Raw genomic sequence first — 7,606 nt, 5'->3', positions numbered from 1 at the left:
AATGCAGCTTGGGCAGGAAAGTCCTAAGACTCTTTATTTTCAGTTAACTACTGAAAAGTCAAAGGTAGAACTGTGGCTCAAGTGGTACAGTACTAGCCTTGAGCAAGAAAAACTCAGGGACAACACTCAGGCCCTGAGTTCAAGCCCCAAGACTTGCACAAAAAGGGGGTGAGGGGCTTGCCTAGAGGTAACACCATTCTCCAAATCTGTCCCATCACCTGTAAAATGGAGGAATAGATATTTAGTTGTGCAATCAATATTTCTGTCTTCCAAACATTGCCATCTTGTCCCTTCAGTCTATTACTGCCAGTGTTATTTGAGACATCCGGTAATCCCAATTATGTTTAGTCTCTTTGGTTCCTGCCAGGAAAGCTCAGGAACACCTAGCATTTCCCAGACAGCCACAAAATCCCTGAGAAACCCCTGAGTTGTAGATGTCAGTCTTTAGGGACTCCTGGGTCCTACTTGAATGAAATGGTTTTCCTGTCCCTCATTACTCAGCATTAAAAGATTATAGAACCCAAAGGACCCTAAAGGAGACATCCAGGTGAAGGAACAATGACCAAAGAGAGGTCAGAGTCTGGATGTTAGGGAAGTTCCATAAAAGTATTCTTGGAATATATACATGAAAACTAAAAAAAGCCAGAAACAAGTCTGTGCAGCTTGTCTGACCAGTTCAATAAGGAAGATGATGTGACACTTACGCCTCAGAATTTTCTTTTGAAATAAATGACTGAACATTGCAGGGATATTAAATATAATAATTGGTACATTTGCTTCCTTTCAAATTGGCCAGTGTTTCCAATTGGAAACACTGATCACGACACAAAAGAAGAAATACTGAATTTTAAATCCATAATCTTTTAAAAACAGTCTCTATCCATATGTTCACTTAGATTTTCCCAGAAAGGATTGGGAAATGTAAATTGGCCAAATAGACCTCTCAGAATTAACCCTTTGCAGTTACAGAGAACATCTGTCTGTACATTACTGTGGATTCTTTTGTCATTTTTTGAAAGTCCTATGAGGACTTGACCAACTTTTTTCCAGTGTTGTTCAAATATAGGACCTGCAGTTCTATCACACCCTAGCCTCATCAATTTGGGTTTTTGAGTTGTTTTAATTTTAGCATTGTAAACAAGTTAATTAGCAAAGACCTTTCATTCCTCTCCCTGTTTTTAAGGTTTAAACAACAAAATGCACTTTCCCCCCATACTCTAGAGTTCCTCTCTCATTTCTTCTCTATCATTCCTTATATAACATCCCACAGGTGACCACAGGCCTCATTTTCATCATATTTAGTTGCCTGTTTCCAAATTTGTAATAAATGAAGTACCCAGTAGATAATCTTTTGTGTCTGGCTCTTTTAACTTTGCAGAATGTTTTCCAAATTAATCCATGTTGTTAGATATATTGTACTCATCTTACAAGTTTTGAAACATTTAAAAGCTTGTAAGAACTTGCAAAAATAGCACAGAGTTTCTGTGTATTTTCACCCTGAAGATAATATCCTCGATAGCCATTAAATATTGTCAAAATCCAGAAACTGACATTAGGATAATTATAACATGGTAAAGATTATTCAGGTATCACCAGCTTTTATATGCACGATTTTTTGTCTCTGTGTGTATGTGTAAATTCTAATAAAATTTTTATTTCACAGATTCATATAGCTACCCAAACAATTGGAATATAGAATTGGCTGGCACTGATGGGTCATGCCTATCATTTTAGCTACTCTAGCAGCTGATATCTGAAGATGAAGATTGGAGGTCAATCTGCCTGGGCAGACAAATATCTCTAATTAATGACCAAAAAAGCTCAAACTGGAATTATGGCTCAGTGCCAGAACACTAGTTGAGTGAGGTCCTGAGGCTCTGAGTTCAAGTCACAGGGTGGGGGGAGGGAGAGAATAAATAAAAAATTGTTTCATCACCATAAAGAAACTTCCTCATACTACATTACAGTCACATCTTCCTCAGCTCCTGGTAATCACTGATTGGTTTTCAACCACTGTGATTTTTTTTTTTTTAATTTCAAGAATGGTATATAGGTTGGGGATGTAACTCAGTGGTAGAGTGTGTTCTCAGTGTGGAGGCCCTGGTTTTGATCCCTAGCACCACACACACAAATGTTATATAAATGGAACCATACAATACCTAACTCCTAGATGGCTCGAGATCCAGTCAACATTCAAATCATTTGTGTTACATTTCTTTCCCTTTTATTACAGAATAGTTTTATGACCAAATCAAGTGTATCCACTTAATGAAGGACATTTGTGTTGCATCTATAAAGCTGTATTGGCTTATAGGTATTTGTGTGAAAGTAGCTATTCATTTCTCCAGGGAAATACCCAGGAATATGATTGTATGGTAAGTGTATAACTTTTCAGAAATTAACAAACTGTTTTTGCAGAATGACTGTCAATATCATTTTATTTTCTTCCAACAATCTATGCCAGGCCTTTGAGTCTGGGCCTCCATAGCCTTGGCTGACCTCAAACTCAAGGTCCTCCTGCCTTTGCTCTTGAGTTTTGGATTACAGGTATGACCACCACACCTCATTAGTCTTTTTTTTTTTTTTTTTTTGTCAGTTGTTGGGGCTTGAACTCAGGGCCTGGGCACTGTCTATGAGGCTCTTTGTGCTCACTTGAGCCATAGCACCATTTCTGGTTTTTGAGTCGTTAATTGGAAATAAGAGTCTCACAGGGACTTTTTTTTCTGCTCAGGCTGGCTTCAAACTATAATCCTCAGATCTCAGCCTTCTGAGTAGCTAGGATTACAGGAATGAGACACCGGCACCCAACAGTAGTCTTTTTTATTTCATCCTTTCTGATCCTCCCACCCACCCTCCCTCCCTCCCTCCTTTCTCTTTCTTTCTTTCTTTCTTTCTTTCTTTCTTTCTCTCTCTCTTTCTTTCTCTCTCTCTCTTTCTTTCTTTCTTTCTTTCTTCTTTTCCCCTCCCTCTCCTTCCCTCCCTCTCTTCCTTTTTTCCTTCCTTCCTCTCTCTCTCTGTCCCTCCCTTCTTCCCTCCTTTCCTATTTCCCCTTCCTTCCTTCTTTCCCTCTCTTTCTTTTTTACTTTGGGGTTTAGGCTCAGGACCTCAAACTTGGTAGTAAGCATTCTACCATTTGGTCTACACCCCAGGCCCTAGAGACAGGAAAGAAGCAGATCCTGACATCAGAAGGCTGTAAACCCTCACTTGAACCTTATTTTTTATATTTCTGACAGTAATAGGGTTTGAACTCAGGGTCTTTCTCAAGCTAAGAAAGTGCTCTACCACTTAAGCCACACTCTCCCCTGCTTTTCTAATGGTTAATGATAATGTTGGTCTTTTCATCCTCGAGGTACCATCTTTGGTGAAGTTTTTTTTTAAGTCTTGACATTATTCTGAAGTTATGTTTTAAAATGTATAAAATATGTATACTATTAAGTATACAGTTTATTGGCACTAACTACATTCTTGTTAACCATCATTCATCTTCAAACTTTTCCTTCTCCCCAAGCTGTAACTTTGAATCCATTATTAATTACCACTTGTTTTCTCCCTTCCTCATCTGCTTAAAACTACCATACTACTTTGTCTTTTCTCTTTTTTCTTTTTGGCATTCCTAGGGCTTGAACTCAAGGCCTCACAATCTAGTTAAGCTTACTTGGTCACAGCTGGCTCTCTGCTACTTGAGACATGCCTCTAATTCAGCATTTTACTGGTTAATTGGAGGTAGTCTGCCTAGGCTTGCTGGGAACTTTGGTCCTCAGTTAGCCTCCTGAGTAGCTAGAATTAATTTTAAGTATGAGCCACTCATGCCTGGCTACCTTCTATTTTTATAAATTTTACTACTCAAGGGGCCTGATATAAGTAGCATCATATAATATTTGTTCTTTTGAAACTAGCTTATTTCACTTAGCATAACGTCTTCAAAGTTGTGTTCATGTAGTAGCATGCACCTGAATTTCATTCCTTTCTAGCATTGAATACTATTTCAATGTGTGTCAATGCCATGTTTGGTTTGTCCATTCATCAGCTGATAGGCATATGTACTGTGTCTACTCCTCAGATTTGCTATAATCCTGTTATAAAAATGGGTGCACATATCTGTTTGAGACCTTGATTTCAGTTCTTTGGGCCATGTATACTTAAAAGTAAAACTACTGGGGCTGGGAAGGTGGCTCAATGGTAGAGTGCTTGTCTTGCATGCATAAGGCCTTGGGTTCGATTCCTCAGCACCACATAAGCAGAAAAAGCCAAAAGTGGCACTGTGGCTCAAGTGGTAGAATGCTAGCCTTGAGCTGAAGAGCTGAGGGACAACGTCCAGGCCAAGTTCAGGCCCCATGACCAGCAAAAAAACGAAACAGTAAAACTACTAAATCATATGCTAAGCTGGGCACTGGTGACTCAAGCCTGTAATCCTAGCTACTCAGGAGGCTGAGATCTGAGGATGTTGGTTCAAAGCCAGCCCAGGCAGGAAAATCTGTGAGATTCTTATCTCCAATTAACCACTAAAAAAATTGGAAGTGGGGGCTAGGAAGGTGGCTCAGTGGTAGAGCACTTGCCTTGCATGCCTGAGGCCCTGGGTTCGATTCCTCAGCATCACATAAGCAAAAAGTAAAAAAGCCGGAAGTGACTCTGTGACTCAAGTGGTAGAGTGCTAGCCTTGAGCTGGGAAGGTGGCTCAGTGGTAGAAAGCTTGCCTTGCATGCATGAGGCCCTGGGTTCGATTCCTCAGCACCACATAAGCAGGGGGAAAAAAAACCAGAAGTGGTGCTGTGGCTCAAGTGTTAGGGTAGAGTGCTAGCCTTGAGCTGAAGAGCTGAGAGACAGCGCCCAGGCCCAGAGTTTAGGCCCCGTGACCAGACCCCCCCAAAAAAATAATAATTGGAAGTGGCAAGATGGCTGAAGTGGTAAAGTTCTTGCCTTGAGCTGAAGAGCTGAGGGACAGCACCCAGGCCCAGAGTTCAAGTCCCATGACCCCCCACTTTCACCCCACCCCAAAAAAACTACTATATCATATGGTAATTCTGTTTAATTTTTTCAAGAAACCACCATGCTATATTCCATAGCAAGTGTATAATTTTACAGTTCTATCAGCAACCTTTGTTATGCTGTTTTTATATTTTGTGTATGTTTTCCTTACATGTGCAAAGGGCTATCTCACTATAGCATATAGCAAAGTTAGGTTTGTATATGAATGTATATAAAAGCAGCTCTGAATGCCAAAGCTTGTAAAGACTTGGGGAATGTAGCTATAATTAGGATACAGAAAAGTTGTGTATTTCTAGTTGTGGTCTTATAAAGCTACACCCTGAACCTCAAATCCCTGGCTATTAATCTGTATTGCTGTACTAGCTAGGCAAGTACTCTACCACTTCCAGAATGTTATGTAAATGAAATAGTTAGAATATAACTTTGAGACTGTTTTCATTCATCCAGTATGATGCCTTTAAGATTCATCCTAGGGACTGGGAATGTGGCTTAGTGGTACAGTGCTTGCCTAGCATGCATGAAACCCTGAATTCGATTCCTCAGTACCACATAAACAGAAAAAGTCAGAAGTGGCACTGTGGCTCAAGTGGTAGAACACTAGCCTTGAGCAAAAGAAGCTCCAGGACAGTGCCCAGGCCTTGAGTTCAAGCCCTAAAACTGACAACAACAAAAAAAGATTTATCCTAGTTATTCTGTATCTTAGTAGTTATTCCAGTTAATTATATACAACCATGTTTGCTTTATTTGTTGAAATACCTTCTAGTTTTTGTTGTTGATGAGAGCACATATAAAACTTTGTGTAGGGATGGGAATGCAACTTAGTGGTTGAGTGCTTGCCTAGCATGCTTGAAGCCCTGAGTTCAATTCCCTAGTACCACATAAACAGAAAAAGCTAGAAGTGGTGCTGTGGCTCAAGAGCAAAAGTTCAGGTATAGCGCTCCATCCCTGAGCTCAAACCCCAGGACTGGAAAAACAAAAACAAAAACAAAAAAGCCAAAAAACAAGACAACAACTTTGTGTAGAATTTGTGTGAATATAGTATCTCCCGGATGTGGGAGTGGGGATTGCTGGATGATAAGGTAAGTGTCTAACTTTTAGGAAACTAAACTTTTCTGGAGCTTGCCATTTTATATTCTCATCAACAATACACGAAAATTTCTGTTGGACATCATTAGTACTTGGCATTATCATTGGTTTTTCTTTTTTGCTTTTCTACTAGATATGTGTGTAGTGCCATCTCATTGTATGTTTCTCTTTTTTAAAAAGAGAAAAAACCCTCAAACTTGAAAGAAATTTATCAAATTTTCTTATGATTATAGTGTCACATCTAAAAATTATTTGACAGCAACAAGTTGCAGTTGGCTTTTTATGTTTTCGTCCAAGGTTTTATAGTTTTACAATTAGATCTGTGATCTAGTTTTTGGTTTATTTGGTAAGAAGACCATCTTCACTGAAATGCCTTTGGAGCATGTCACAATTCAGTTGGCCATTTCGAGTGGGTATGTTTTGGGCTTCTGTTTTGTTCTTAGGAGCTGTATATTGATAGAGCTGTATGGTAATTCTTTAAATTAGGTAGCATGAGTCCTTTCAACATTACTTTTGTTTTTCAACATTTGTTTTTAATCAGATTATCTACATCTACAAAAGATCTTGATTTTTGGTATTTCAAATGGAGTTAGTGTTAAGGTTATCAGACATTTGAGAACTGATGCATAACTACTGAATCTTTAGATTCAGGATCGTATTATAATCCTCTATTTACTTTGATCCTCTTTGATTACTTTCATCTGTGTTTTATGGATTTTAGCACACAAGTCCTCCACCCAAACATTTTATGAGATTTGTGTCTAAGTATTTCAGTTTACTAAAGTTATTCAAATGCTATTTGAAATGTTTTCCTCAGGCACTATAATCCTAGTTACTCCGGAAGCTGAAGCCAAGCCAGACAGGAAAGTCTGTGAAACTCTTATCTCCAGTTATCCAGCAAAAAGAGAAGTGGAAATGTGGGTCAAGTAATAGAGCTTAGCACTGAGTGGAAAAGCTAAGAAATAGAGCTCAGACCCTGAGTTAAACCCCAACAATGGCGCGCACGCGCGCACGCGCGCACACGCTCGCACGTGCACACACACACATATTTCAATTCTAAATCATTTACTGGCAGCATATAGAAATATAATTGATTGGCTGATTTCATTGTGACAAAGAGTCCTATGGCCTTGCTAAATTCCTTTATTATCTCTGGGAGGTTTGTTTTGTTAATCCCCATGGGACTGTCTGTATAGCCAGTTACATTGTATTTGAAAGAAATTGTTTTATTTCTTCCCTTGTATTATGTATGTCCTATGTTTGCTTTTCTTGCCAGATTGCTGGACATCTAGTACAACCTTGAATGGAAGTGATGAAAATGGACATCTTTGCTTTGTTCCCATTTCAAAGAGAAAGCTTTCAGTCTTTTCATTATTAAATGTGATGTTTAGGTTTCTCTCTATATGTCTTGCCCTTATTCAGGCTAAGGAAATCACCTCTGTTTCTAGTTTGCAGAGTCCTTCTATTATGAATGACTTGCATTTTGCCAAATGATTTTATGCACTGATTTGTGGGTTATGATGATTTTCACATA

This window comes from Dipodomys ordii, unplaced genomic scaffold, assembly GCF_000151885.1.
Source record: "Dipodomys ordii isolate 6190 unplaced genomic scaffold, Dord_2.0 Scaffold12, whole genome shotgun sequence".
NCBI lineage: Eukaryota > Metazoa > Chordata > Mammalia > Rodentia > Heteromyidae > Dipodomys > Dipodomys ordii.
The sequence above is the reverse complement of the archived record's forward strand: the minus strand, read 5'-3'. Positions refer to the sequence as shown.